Source organism: Hyperolius riggenbachi, chromosome 8 (assembly GCF_040937935.1).
Source record: "Hyperolius riggenbachi isolate aHypRig1 chromosome 8, aHypRig1.pri, whole genome shotgun sequence".
Taxonomy (NCBI): Eukaryota; Metazoa; Chordata; class Amphibia; order Anura; family Hyperoliidae; genus Hyperolius; species Hyperolius riggenbachi.
This window is the reverse complement of record NC_090653.1, coordinates 264865225-264880534: the sequence shown is the minus strand read 5'-3', so window position 1 is coordinate 264880534 and position 15310 is coordinate 264865225. Positions and strand designations below refer to the sequence as shown.

The following is a 15310-nucleotide window of genomic DNA, read 5'->3' as shown; positions in this document are numbered from 1 at the left end:
AAATATGTGGCGTTTATAGCTCTCTGGGCCAAAAAGGTTCCTGACCCCTGATTTAGTGAATCTGCCCCATAATGTATTAAGCATGTCTGTTCAAGATGCAGTTGCGGCTGCATGAAGCTGGCCCCCCTACAATCAGCATAAATAAAAATTCCATGGTTAGTGCTACACTTGTGCCCATTTGTTCAGCAAAAAAATAAGATTTGTGCTGCTTTCATGTTGAAGATAATAGCAATTATTTCTTCCTAACACAGTAGCGTCATCCAGCCCCCATACAACAGCGCATGGGCATGTAACCCATATGGTTGGGTAGTGCTGCATTTGTACCCATTTGGCTGCACAAATTATTGCTTTATCTTTTACAGTTTTGAGATACCTAAGTATTTGTTGTTTGTTCACCAAGCCTGAGTGGAGGGCTGAGAGAATTTTTTTACTTTCATAAAAACTTAAATATCTCAAACACTTTAAAATATGGCACTAAGTAATAAAATGACAGCGCTCCTCTTCATCACCACTATTCCAATATCTATAGGATTTAAATGTAACTCAACATAGTGCATTACTGTAAAACTGGTTTCATCAAACATGCCCACCAAGTGAACTGGTGGTTGAAACGTATTTCACACTGTGCATATATCCATATACGTCCCCTTTGAAATAGCAGCTCACCAGATGACAGCCACCTCACATCCAGGTGGGTCTAGCGTTTGGTTTCAATAAGTCAAGCTCCAATATTCCAATTGCAGAATGATTCAAATATTTAATCCAGTATCCTGTATACGGTGGTGAGAATCAAATGTCAGTATCCCTAGGACTTCTTTTGTCTCGGGTTCTCTTTAAGGCCTCTTGCACACTGCATGCAATTCCGATTCAGATTCCGCTTTTTAATCAGTTTTTACATCCGATTCAGATTCCGATTTGCAGTGTGCAGGGAGCAAACTGCAAATCGGAATCGGAAGTAAAAACAGATTAAAAAGCGGAATCTGAATCTGAATCGCTTGCAGTGTGCAAGAGGCCTAAATCAGATCCACAAAAAAAGGACCATTGATGATTGAACCTTCAAAAGTGTCAGTTAGATCATGTAAGACCGGTTTCAGATCAACACATTGCATTATAATTTGCACATTATGCAACCAAAAACATTTGTGGTGGCATGCAATGTAACAACGCAAATAAGCAAACTACCAATGTGCACCTTCTTTGACCAACACAGACAAAGTCAATGTGTGCGTCTAGCAACACACTGCATATTCTGTGTTTGTTACAAGCTGAGCAACTGATGAGGTGAACTGTTCATAGATTTTAAATTACACTGTCTTGCTTTGGACAAAACTGTGTTTGTTACAACACAATGCAACGCATTAGTGTGAAAATGCTAAAAGTAAGTTAAAGGGAACCTAAAGCGAGTAAAATTATTTAAAATAAACACGACGTAGCTGCAAATGAATATTACATGCTAACCTCACCGTCAGTTCCTCTCAGAAGAACACCATTTTCATCATACAGCGAATCGCTTGAATCGCTGTATGAATCGCTTTCCAGTTCTGGCAATATTTTGTCAGAACTGAAATATACCAGTTGCTGTCAGTTATATATCAGCTGCTGTCAGTTACAACTGAATGTACAAGGTAATGTCCATGTTTCCCTATGGCTCAAGTGGGTGATGTTACAGTTTAACAGTGTGCTGACCAGGAAGCTGTTATGGGGTAATGGCCATTTTCAAAATGGAGGACGGAGAATTTCATTGATCACAGTGGACAAACAGGACGCAGGAGAGGAGAAAGAGATTGAGGAGTAGACTACACAGGAGGTAAGTATGGCTTGTGTGTGGTTATTTAGATTTTTTATTTTCAGTTCAGGTTTTTTATCAAAGGGAAACCTGAGGGAACAAATACACTGTTCAATTGTGAATGCCATTTATATAAAAACAACAGGATCTATATGGCTTTGTAAAAGTAAGTACTACTAGAAAGGCTTGTTGATATCCTCAGCCGTGAGACTGATGCTTTTAGCAAAGGTTGTTGTGTGTCTCAGATGAAGTCTTTGACACGCCCCTATAACAGCATATAGAAACCGGCGATTGGAGGGGACGTTCCTAAGGACAGGCCGAGAGGAGGAAGTACTGACACTTCCTCCCCACCCATTAAGACACTGCTCAGTCAAATATTTTGGCTGAGCAGGGGGCGCTGGAGGGGTACAATGGTCAGGGGTATTTTTAGTTCCGCTTTGAGTTAACAACATTATAGTATAAAAAGGACTGTGTATCACCTAGAAATGTTCGGCATATTTTTTTTAGAAAACCATATTTTTCTGTATTGAAGACTCTTCAGGAAGTGGACATTCATTACCGTCACAAAGGAGACTTTTACCATGAGTCTCTTGCTGTAATTAGTTATTTTGGGCCACTTTATACCATACTGTCTTAACTAATGGAAGCAACAAGCAGTAGTTCATTTTCATTGGGGAATTTGACAGCAATAACGGAAGTTGCATTTCTTAGCTTTGTTTTTTTTTCCAGGTTCAGATTAATCACGTTTATCGTGTTTCTGGTCATGTTCCTGTTGACCCTCTTGGGGAACAGTTTCATAATTTCAGCCATTAGGCTGAATATTCAGCTCCACACGCCTATGTACTTTTTCTTGTCAAACCTGTCCTTCTTGGATATATGTTATACCTCCATTACCATACCAAACATCTTGTCTGCTATCATTAAAGGAAGCAACACCATCTCATTTACTGGCTGCTTTGTCCAGCTTGGCCTGTTCACTCTTTGTGCCAGTACAGAATGCATCCTTTTGGCGGCCATGTCTTGTGACCGTTATGTGGCCATCTGTCATCCCCTACGCTATAGGACCATCGTCAGTAGAACAGTGTGTCTTAATCTGGCAGTTCTTGCTTGGTTGAGTGGGTCTTTAAACTCAGCTGTTAACACAACTGCTGCTTCTAATCTTCATTTCTGTGGACCAAATGCCATAGAGAGTCTCTATTGCGAGGTTCAGCCAGTGATACAACTTGCTTGTTCTGATAGGTATCTTATTGATATTCTTGACTCAGTTGGAGGAGCTATTTACGGAGTTGGCTGTCTGGTCTTCATCCTGACGTCATATATTTTCATTCTGGTGGCTATATTCAAAATTCCATCAAAGGAAGGCAGGCAGAAGACCTTTTCCACTTGTGCCTCCCACGTGACAGTGGTGGCCTTATACTTTGGAGCTCTGTCCTTCATGTATGTTCTGCCACACAACACATCTTCTCTGAAGGTGGACTCTATAATCTCCATGATATATGCTGTTGTAACGCCTATGCTTAATCCAATCATTTATAGTCTAAGAAACCAGCAGATTCTTGGGGTCCTGAAAAACATTATATGGGGCTTCAAAAAAAGTGGATGAACTGAACAGTCAACCTCCTATGGTTTTGAAAGGACAGAAGTGAATTCACTAACTGACATCTTGAAATTTTCATACTACTCTCTCCAGACTCAAAATGCTCAAAAGCAGTCCCAGCGTAACCACTCATATTGACGTGCATAATTTGTTAATGTTTTTTGATCCACCGTGACCCTGCAGGTCAGCATCTTTACTGTTTGCAGACAATGAAAAAAAACAGACAGCACCAACTGTCATTATCTATAAACACATTCACTTAAGCTAAAAGCGTTTTTGTTTGTTTGTAAAGAATGCCACTTGAGTGCGTGCACAGATGGGCTGTGCATGCCCGACGAAGTGCGACTTGGCCGGGCTATCGGGCAGTCCAGCAGGGAGACAGGAGCCACCCAGGGAGATGGCGAGGGACTGAGCAGCCTTAAAGCGGAATGAAACCCAGCCTTTCTTCTTTGCTCTAATAGATTATTTACAGCATACTATATACAACCAGCATTTTTGTTTTACTAGAACAGCATTCAAAGGGTTACACACAGGACTTGAAAGTTCAGTGCAGAGAAATCTAGACGCATCCGAAGTTGTAGATAATGTTATCTTATGTTTAATTGTATCAAGTGAGGAATGTAAATAAACACTTCTCCTGCACTGCCGGGTCCCCTGAACAAAGTCTGACAATTTAGAAAGCATTTCTGCTTGTTAGAACATGAATAAAGCAGTTATAAATAAAATGCAAAGTTAGCTTTCAGAGCAAAAAAAGTGTACTTTCGGAACGTAAAATTTCTAAACGAATACTAATACTTATGCACAAAAGCATATATGATAACCGTATGGTATATAAAAAATAGGAAAACATGTTTTTATTGAATATTATGTCAGGGTTTTATACCGCTTTAAGGGGGCTTAAGGAAGCCCCAGGTAAGTATGCCACCTGAGACTTCTTTCGCCTCAGGTTCCCTTTAAATCAGAACCACAAAAAGAGGATCACTGATGGTTGAACTGTGTCAGTTAGGGACTTCTGGTTCCGGCGCTGAGAGGAATGGCAGCATAGCGGTGAGCTCCGCTCCTGATCCTCCTCCCGATACATTTCCCCATTGCCAAACCACATAATATTGGTTCAAGCTGATATGTCAGAGCCTGAGAGTACCCTACCATGGATCGTTATCTTACCAGGTAAGCGAAAGACAAGGAAAAGCGGCCGCCGAGATCCTCCCGGAAAAATCAACGTGAAGGCAAGATGACGCCGGCTGATTCCGAGCATGAGGAGGCCTCAGACGCAGACACCGAGCGCAGCTTGGAACAAAGCCCGGGGATTGACTATCATCGTCTGGCCAAGGAAGTGCTATTTTTATTGCGACCAGAACTATCTACTTTAATAACTGAAGCGCTGGGTCAACAAATGCGCAGACTTCAAGATGGCCTAGAAGATCCATCACCAAATCAAGATGACGCAGTTAGAAAGGCAGGTGAGTGAGACGACTGCTAAATCTCAGGAGGCGATTACGCTGGCACAATCAGCTTGTAACAAACAAGTTATTATTTTTTACAGGATTGAGGACTTGGAGAACTGATCACACCGAAATAATCTTTGGGTGATCGGCCTACCAGAATCTATCAAGCCAAGCGAACTACCCGCTTTGTGCTCGGTTGAGATACCAAAAGTTCTAGGCCTGAACAATCTCATGAAAGTAGAAAAAGCTCACTGGGTTGGCCCGATAAGACCGGAAAGAAAACCCCCTCGTCCGGTTATTGTCAGGTATCTGGACTATTCAGAGAAAGCCGCCATATTGAAAGCTTTTCGTGCTCAAAAGTCTCCGGAAGTACAAGGAAATAAACTGCTTCTTTTTGCTGATTACTCGGCTGAAGTTAATAGAGCTAGGAAAGCCTTCAATCCAGTTTGCCAACTCCTGGTTAAGCGCAAGATTCACTTTTTCCTCAATTACCTGGCCACACTGCATATTTACTCTGAGGATGGGAAAACGTCTTTGTTTCTTTCATCATCAGATGCTGAGAACTTTGTTCACTCCAACGTTAGTAATGGAACTGAAACTTTACCGGCTGCGGACTCTGGCCTTCTAGCTTTACCTTCCAGTGAGCCAGCAGCTCCTGCACTTTCACAACAGGTGCCTTCTAGCCAAGATTCGGCGGCATGGGAAGATTAATCGCTTGAAAATGGGCTCTGGCCTGTGAGTTAGTGTTAACTTCCACAAGTTTGTGGAAAATGACACTTTGTGAAAAAAAAACAATAAAAATAAATTTCCGCTAACTTGTGACAAAAAATAAAATCTTCTATGAACTCACCATACTACTAACGGAATACCTTGGGGTGTCTTCTTTCTAAAATGGGGTCACTTGTGGGATTCCTATACTGCCCTGGCATTTTAGGGGGCCTAAACCGTGAGGAGTAGTCTAGAAACCAAATGCCTCAAAATGACCTGTGAAATCCTAAAGGTACTCATAGGACATTGGGCCCCTTAGCGCACCTAGGCTGCAAAAAAGTGTCACACATGTGGTATAGCCGTACTCAGGAGAAGTAGTATAATGTGTTTTGGGGTGTATTTTTACACATACCCATGCTGGGTGGGAGAAATATCTCTGTAAATGGACAATTGTGTGTAAAAAAATAAAAAAAAAATCGCATTTACAGAGATATTTCTCCCACTCAGCATGGGTATGTGTAAAAATACACCCCAAAACACATTACACTACTTCTCCTGAGTACGCCTATACCACATGTGTGACACTTTTTTGCAGCCTAGGTGCGCTAAGGGGCCCAACGTCCTATGAGTACCTTTAGGATTTCACAGGTCATTTTGAGGCATTTGGTTTCTAGACTACTCCTCACAGTTTAGGGCCCCTAAAATGCCAGGGCAGTATAGGAACACCACAAGTGACCCCATTTTAGAAAGAAGACACCCCAAGGTATTCCGTTAGGTGTATGGTGAGTTCATAAAAGATTTTATTTTTTGTCACAAGTTAGTGGAAAATGACACTTTGTGAAAAAAATCCCCAATAAAAATCAATTTCTGCTAACTTGTGACAAAAAATAAAATCTTCTATGAACTCACCATACTACTAACGGAATACCTTGGGTTGTCTTCTTTCTAAAATGGGGTCACTTGTGGGGTTCCTATACTGCACTGGCATTTTAGGGGTCCTAAACCGCGAGGAGTAGTCTAGAAACCAAATGCCTCAAAATGACCTGTGAAATCCTAAAGGTACTCTGTAATGATCCGCTCAGCTGGATGCACTGGCAGACAGCTGTTTGACCATTCCTCTAGTCTGTGGGCTGCAGGTCTCTGCAAGAGAGACCTGTCTTTCCATTACAAGTTTCTGGTCTGTTCTGCTGCTGAGGAATTTGCATACACTCGTTATGCAAATCCCCTACCTGCCTCCTTTGATGACTGGCAGTATAAAGAGCTATGTCTCCCAGAGTCCTTTGCTGGTCATAAGGGTAAATTCCTGTGTAACACTCCTGAAGTGTCAGCCTTGCTCTTTGTTTGAAGTTTAGCTTACAGTAATTCCTGGGACTGCACTAGGCAGGTTCCCTAGTGCAGTTAGGATTGCATATCTGTTTTTTTGTCTGTTGCGATTGTCCTGTCCCAGCGGTGGGCGACAGGAGATCGTTCTGATCTTTGTTCTTGGAGTATAGCTGGAGCAGCGGTTGCTACCAGCTATCTCCTCTAATCTGTCTTGCCTGGATCGCACTCGCCTTGCGCTAGTGCTGTGGATCCGTCTCTCTCACTTATTCCTGTTTTCGTGTATCTGTCTTGTCTGCTACGAATGCTTGCTGGAGGCTCGGTGAGGTAACCGTTAAGCAAGCGCTCGCATCCTCTGTTTCATGTTTGTCTGTCAGTGGTTAGTTAGGCGTGCTTGTCTCTGTTGTGCTTATCACGCGGAGACCGCGCATAAACGCGTGCACTCTTGCGAATGAGTGCGGTGTTCGCGTTTAGCTAGCGTTTGTTATTTTCCTTATCTTCTCATTGTATGATTTGCTGTGCCTTTGCTACTCTAGTGCTCTGCCTTGCTGTAGCCTTGTGTCACCTCTGGCAATCGCCTCTCTCGCGATTGCGTTCCTACTTCATATCTGCTGTTGTGTATGCACCGTCGCGGGTTGGCGACTAGTTTGATGCACACACATACAATCTGTCCCTGTGCTCATTCTCTTTCGCAATCGCTTCTCTTGCGATTGCATTCTCACTTGGTTTCCTTTGTTGTATGTCCGCCGTTGCAGGGTGGCGGCTAGATTGGTGGACATACATACATTCCTCATCTGTGCTTATTCAGTCTTGTGTCGCTGTTAGCAATCGCCATCTCTGGCGTTTGCCTTCTCTCCTGTTCTTCATCGTTGTGTATGCACTGTCGCGGGTTGGCGACTAGATTGGTGCACACACATACCCTCTGTCGCTTTGCTCTCTCTCCTTCAGGGCTATCTTGCCCTGCGTTTCTTCCCTTTGTGCAATTCCTGTCTTGCGCAGAAAAAGTGGGATCAGCGCATCACCAGGCCTGGTGATGCGCTGATCCCACTTTTTCTGCGCAATTCTTAAATTTAAATTTACTGGTAGCGCGCCCAGGCTATGCATATGCATAGGTAGGTTTTAGTTAGTGTTAGGTCCCCTCCCATGGAGGAAAGACTTCTACGACAGTGGGAGGGACAAGTACCTAACAAATTGCAAATTGTTAGTGAAACTAACATCCTCCAAGTGGTAGACAGGTCATGTGTGTGCTCATTGTGTATTTGAATCCCATGAGTGGGGTGTGCACTTTTTTGCAGGTAAGCACTCATCTGTTTTTAAGTAGCGCTGTTCATTTCTTTGCAATTCCTGTCTTGCGTCTGTGGCAGGGCAGAGGAGCTGTTCCTCTGCACTCCACAGCTCCACCTGCCGACAGGAATTTCCCTCTACAGGTGCATTGCACCTTTTGCTGGGTTCCCTCAAATTACACGCTTGTGGAGGATTTCCGCAGTGTCAGTGCACGTCTTGTGCGCTGATCACGGAGAGAATTCCACAATCGTTACATACTCATAGGAAGTTGGGCCCCTTAGCGCACCTAGGCTGCAAAAAAGTGTCACACATGTGGTATCGCTGTACTCAGGAGAAGTAGTATAATGTGTTTTGGGGTGTATTTTTACACATACCCATGCTGGATGGGAGAAATATCTCTGTAAATGGACAATTGTGTGTAAAAAAATCAAAAAAATCTCATTTACAGAGATATTTCTCCCACCCAGCATGGGTATGTGTAAAAATACACCTCAAAACATATTATACTATTTCTCCTGAGTATGGCGATACCACATGTGTGACACTTTTTTGGGGGTATTTATACTATCCTGGAATTCTAGCACCTCATGAAACCTGACAGGTGCTCAGAAAAGTCAGAGATGCTTCAAAATGGGAAAATTCACTTTATGCACCATAGTTTGTAAACGCTATAACTTTTACCCAAACCAATAAATATACAGTTATTGGATTTTTTTTATCAACGACATATAGCACAATAAATTTGGACAAAAATGTATATAGAAATTTTACTTTATTTGAAAAATGACACCACAGAAAGTAAAAAAAAAATCATTTTTTTGCCAAAATTCATGTATTTTTTAAAGAATATAATAAAAACTAAAAATCACAGCAGCAATCAAATAGCACCAAAAGAAAGCTGTATTAGTGACAAGAAAAGGAGGTAAAATTCATTTAGATAGTAGGTTGTATGACCGAGCAATAAACCGTTAAAGCTGCAGTGGTCTGAATGGAAAAAAAGTGTCTAGTCCTTAAAGACAAACCTACAGTCCCTCTCATTTGTTAACCAGGGAGTACCTGCCCAGTGGAGCCAATAATGTTTCAGTTGTAAAATGAACAATGGGTATGGATGGCTTATCTAGGCAATTGCTGAAGCTTTCTTCGTACCTGTATTGATCAACTGTTTCTTCAGCTTGTTCCTGGCCAATGTCTCATTATGTAGTAATGCCAATATAAGCATGCTAGCCACAGAGCTTGCAGATAATGGTGCAGCTGTTACACTTCTCTCCTCAAATGCCCACATCCAGAGCCATCTGTAGTGACTTTCATCTATCATCTTTGCATTGTATTATTTCCTGAAATATAATAACAGTATATTTTATTTACAGGACAATATTTAGAGCAATAGAGACAAAATCAAGGGTTTTATCAGCACCCTCGTGAGGTTATCTTCCTGAGCATCTGACCAGGCGTAGTCTTGAAGGACATACTATAAAAATATCTTTTGGTAGGAGCGAAAAATCCAGCATGCTATGTACAAAACAATTGGTTAAGACCCGTGCTATCAGTCACACCAGTGTAGTTACCAACCTCACCAGGTGTCACCAGCAGAGGGGGTGACACCAAGCTCCATTCTAAGGGAGAGCGGAGTAATGCTAGATACACACTATGAGATTTTCAGGCAGATTTACTGTCCGATCGATTATTTCCAACATGTCCAAACTGATTTCCGATCAATTTCCCATAGGAGTAAAAAGAAAACTGTCAGAAATCGATCAAAAATCGATCAGACATGTTGGAAAAAAATCGATCTGACAGTAAATCTACCAGAAAATCTCATGGTGTGTACCTAGGATAAGACTATGTAGACATAAACTAGGCTAGTGCCTGATCTACTCTCCCTCCTACTTTTCTTCCTTTTAGCTGCTATGAGCTGAGATAACAGCAGGGCCGGATTTACCATAAGGCACTGTAGGCATGTGCCTACAGGCGCCTGATGATGGAAAGGTGGCTCACTCCCCTCCCCAAGTGCCTCCCTCCTTCCCTATGTAGAGTCCTGATGAGAGTGTAAATGAGAGGTTACTCCCCCTGCTCTTAGCATTCCACCGACCAGATGTCCCTTCAGTTAGGGGCACCTCTAGCTACCTAATACTAGGGGGCACCTCTAGCTAATTAATATTGATGGTACTTCTGGCTACCTAATATTAAGAGGCACCTGTAGCTACCTATGACGGGCAAGGGAAGTAAGGGAGAAGTGACAGCTGGACAGCCAGCACACTTGCTTTGCTGTTCGGCGGGGGTTTTGTAGGTTGATGGAGGGTACCAGGACATCTGTGCCTATAGGCTCCTGTGATGTAAACCTGGGCTTGGATAACAGTGATGAGTTCAAAAGCCTCCAGGGTCATGTCGTGATCACCTGAGCATCCCCCTATTCACCCTTAGCAAAGGTGCCCCATCAAACCCCCCCCCCCACCCCCAAAAGCAAATGTTTCCAGCATGGTACCCCTCCCTCACCCTCCACAACAAACATGGCCAGACCCCCCTTCCCCAGGGTGGGGCCAGCATAACATTCATTGCCCCCCCCCCCCACCTCCCACTCCCCTCATAACAAGTGCATCCTGTATAAACCCTTCCAACCAACAATGACAAGTGTGTGCATTGCAGTACCCCTCCATCTTCCCCCTTAGCTAGCATGGCCTGACCTCCCATCCCTATAGCAAGGTGTGCCAAGTATAATAATCCCTAACCCTATCTCCTCACTCACCCTATAGCAAATGGGTCCAGTATAATGCCTTCCAAACCCCATTCTCAGCAAATGTCAGTAACAAGTACCATTACTGCAAAAAAGGTTTTATTGGTTTTGTTTAGCCTGGTGAGGTTGGAGGTTCCTGGGGTAAGAAAGGGGCAACACTGTTAAGTTTCCGCACCGGGTGACACCAACTCCAGTGACGCCTGTTAGTAACACACAACCAATGTCTCCCATAAGAGAAAGCTAGGGAGCACTATCTAAAACCACTATAGTTTAACTGAATGATCAGCAAAACCATAAACATACCAAATACCGTACATACAGTTGTCATGGAACCAGGACATCCTATAGGAGTATTCTGGCTCTAAATTCACTCCCCTTAGAATACCTGACTTTTGTTGTGCAGATGGTGCAATGTGGACATCATAATAAAAGTGTCTGTGTACATTTTGGAGTGGTGTTAAAGGGTAGCCACATTATTTTCTATTTAAAGAGACACTGAAGCGAGAAAACAAATTATGATATAATGATTTGTATGTGTAGTACAGCTAAGAAATAAAGCATTAGGAGCAGAGACATACTGTAAGTGTAATATTTGTTTCCAGTACAGAAAGAGTTAAGAAACTCCAGTTGTTATCTATGCAAATAGCCACTGAGCTCCACAACTTTGTTGCAGAGAGCTCTGACTTGTGATTAGGTTATCTTAACTGTATTGTGTTTTTCTTTTGCAGAGAACAGTTCAGGACAGGTCAAAAGTTCACTGCCTGTTCTGTAAAAACATTTAGAATGCTGAGTAATGTGTAAACTGCAAATATTAGAGAATGATGCAATGTTATAAAAAAAGATGTATAACTGAAAATAAAAATATGAGAATATTTTTTTTGCTACCAATGTTCTAGTAATTACCACTTCTACACAACCAATTCATGATGTCATATTTCTTTTCGCTTCAGTGTCTTTTTAATGGGGGCAAATAGTTTCATGCTAGCAGTGAGCACACATTCAAACTGCTGACAGTATGAACAAGTGTTTAGGTCATAGTCGGTAATTTTTTGTCCTAGTTTTCTATACTTTTAAATTATGTTTTGTATCTCTCTTCACCTACTAATACTAATGGCCGGTTCACATGGGCGCTTGGCGGCGATTACCGCTAAGCGGCCGGGACTCGTTGGCTAAACGCTCCCATTCAAGTGAATGGGAGCGCTTAGCATCACGCAGCTACCGCCGATTACCATCGACTGCGTAAATGCGGAATTCCGATCCCGATTTACAACGTCTTTTCATGCAACCTCAGAAGCCGCATGCGGCTTCTAGAGTTGATTCATGGCCACGTCTTCAAAACCGCTGTGCGCGACGGGACGTCAACTATCGCCGTAGGAAGCCCGACGCTGCCCCCGAACGTGAAGACGCAGAATGGAAGGCCGGAGGATGCCCCCAAGCATCCGTGTGATCTGGTCCTTTATGATTGCTCTGATTGTCTTTTTACTTTGATATATACTGTATATTCTGGCGTATAAGACTACTTTTTAACCCAGGAAAATCTTGTCAAAAGTCAGGGGACGTCTTATATGCCAGGTGTCGTCTCATAGGGTGGGTGCTGAAACTTCCGAGCCGGACTGGAGAATCTGCGGTTGCCACATATGGTGGGACAGAGCACAAAAACGTCTGCGGCTGCATCCCTGCCGTATGCAGCATTCGTATGAAAGCAGCAAGGGCGGTGCTGTACAAGTAGTCTTGGAGACAGGGATTGCTAACCAGTCCAAGCAGGCTTTGTATACAACAACCAGCCAATCGCCGGTAAGGTACATTACATGCAGTGATTGGTTGGTTGTTGTATACTGGGTACTGCACACAGCACAGCACCAGTATCTGTACCTGTTTATACAGTATAGCACCAGTACATACAGTACAGTAGAGGGGTAGTCTTATACGGTGAGTGCATCCCAAAATTTAAATTTTAACTGGAAAAGTTGGGGGGTCGTCTTATATGCCCAGTCGTCTTATACGCCGAAATATACGGTATATACATTTCTTGTCTTGAGAAGTCAACGCTTAACAGCAAAGCAGCTCCAGACACAGTCAACACCACGGAAAAGAGAATTCAGACCTTACTAGCTCCAACACTGTGCGCAGCTTGGGTTTACTGATTGATGGCGAATTCAACTTCAGAAATCAAATTTCAGCTGTGGTGAAACATTCCTTATTTTACCTAAGGAATATTGCAAAAATGTAGCACCTCATTCCCTCAGAAGACCTTCCAACCCTAGTTCACGCCTTCATCACATCACGGCTGGACTATTGCAATGCCCTCTATGCAGGCCTCCCAAATAAAGACCTACACTGCCTGCAGCTAGTACAGAATGCTGCTGCAAGACTGATAACAAGCCAACTCCGCCATTGCCACATAACACCAATCCTTTGCTCACTACACTGGCTACCCTTAAAATGGAGAATCCTTTTCAAAATTTGCATGCTAACATTGAAATCCCTAAGGGCTTGTTCACAATATGAGTGTTTCTGATTTTTTTAAGCGCTGGCGATTTTAGAAATCGCCCTAAAAGCGCAATGATTTCCCATTACAGTGTTCGCATGTGCGCGTTTCGATTTAATTAAAATCGCAAATGCGCTACATGTATCATTTTCTGAGCATTTTTGCTCAATGGAAGGTATAGGGAAATTGCAAATTGCTTGAAAAAGTGCTTTGAATTGTAATTTCCTGAGAGCTTTTAAGAATAAATACATTGTATTTATTATTTTCCGGGTCAAAGAGTTCACTTCCTGACTGACGTCAGGAAGTGAATATACTAATCGCTCAACAAAAAGCACTTACAAAAGTGCTTTTCTAAGAGCAAAGCGCAAGGTAAACTGCTTTGAAAAGTGCTGTATAAATCTCTCAACGCTTGCAATAGCGCTGGTGATTTATAATGTGAACAAAGCCTACACGAACTAGGTCCTAGATACCTGAAGGATTTGTTGCAACTGCGTCACACCTTCCACATCCACAGATCAAATGGATCCAGTAACTTGACCACCCCCATAGTTCAACTGAAAACTTTTTGAAGCCAGAGCTTTCGGTCATGCTGCTCCTACCCTGTGGTATGCCTTACCAAGTGTAATCAAGACAGCTACAACCCTGGATGCATTTAAATCAAAACTAAAAAGCTACCTGCATAGTCTAGCATTTATGATCACATAACTTTTCCTTCTGTACGCATCACTATGTACTGATCTCAGACAAGCTTATGCGCTTTGGGTCCTACGAGATAAAAGTGCTTTGCAAATGTTTTGTTGTGGTTGTTGTAAATTTGACCATCGTATTTATTAAATGGAAACAGCGCTGATTCTGGTGTGTTCATTTTATTCATTACTGCACGAAAACCCAACCTACTATCCAACCTACCTACTTGACCAGTGTTTTTCAACATTAACAAATACTGTACCCTTGAAAAAAGATAGAGGGGGGCGTGGCCAGCAGCCGAGGAAGATGGCCGCAATCTAACTTTGCTCTGCACCCTCCGGCCGCATCAGCCGTGATCCTTCCCGTCACAGCGCACTAATCCGCACCAGACGAGGCTCCCCGAAGCTCCGATACACCCCTGAACCTACATGGGTGGTCGCCGTACAAAAACTTCCAGCAGAACGCACGCCACACTCCCTTCCTCTGCTCACCGCGGCGGACCTAAAATGGCGCCTGGAGAAAAGCAGCGTGAGGCCTCGCCAGGCCCAGCCTCCGATGACAGCAGCGCTTCTTCCCTCCAGCCTGCAGCTAAAGGAAAACGCAGGCAGACATCCTCCAGCAAAGGTATGGCTGACCCAGACTCCCGAGACCAGGCCCTACTGAGCAAAATAGAGCAGCTTCTCCACCGCAAGCTGGACGAGGCCTCCACTAAAATTACCACCCAGCTCAAAAAAGAGATCCGTGAGTTAGGCTCCCGGATAACGGACTTAGAGCAGCGCATGGACTCTGCAGATGTAGCGCTGGAGGCGCATGATAAAGACTCTGAGACAATGCAGCTAAAACTAGAGGACTTTGAGAATAGGGCACGCCGGGGCAACCTCAGGATTAGAGGTATCCCTGAGTCGGTCACCGACCTAACCTCCACAATAACGGCTCTATTTCAGGAGTTAGACCCGGCAATCCCTATCGACAGGCTTGAATTTGATCGCATTCACAGAGCCCTTACTCCAGTCAAAGCGGAGGGCCCTCCTCGGGACATTATCGTGAAACTAACCTTTTACAACACAAAAGAAGCTCTCCTACGTGCAGCAAGGGACAAATCAGATCTCACTTTCCAAAATAATCAATATCAGATTTTCACTGACTTGGCCCCAGCTACTGTACAACGTCGTCGAGCCATGAAACCCTTCCTACAAATTCTGGTGGCGCACGGTTTAAAGTACAAGTGGGGCTTCCCCTTCAAGCTGCTGTTTACTTACAACTC

The 15310-nt window shown here is 43.4% G+C and overlaps 1 protein-coding gene across 1 annotated transcript in view; it reads right to left on the bottom strand.

Moving 5' to 3' along the window:
• The window catches only part of LOC137528550 (extracellular calcium-sensing receptor-like), a 68886-nt gene that overhangs the window by 26720 nt on the left and 26856 nt on the right, over nt 1-15310 (bottom strand). The gene's annotated exons all lie outside the window — the stretch shown is intronic.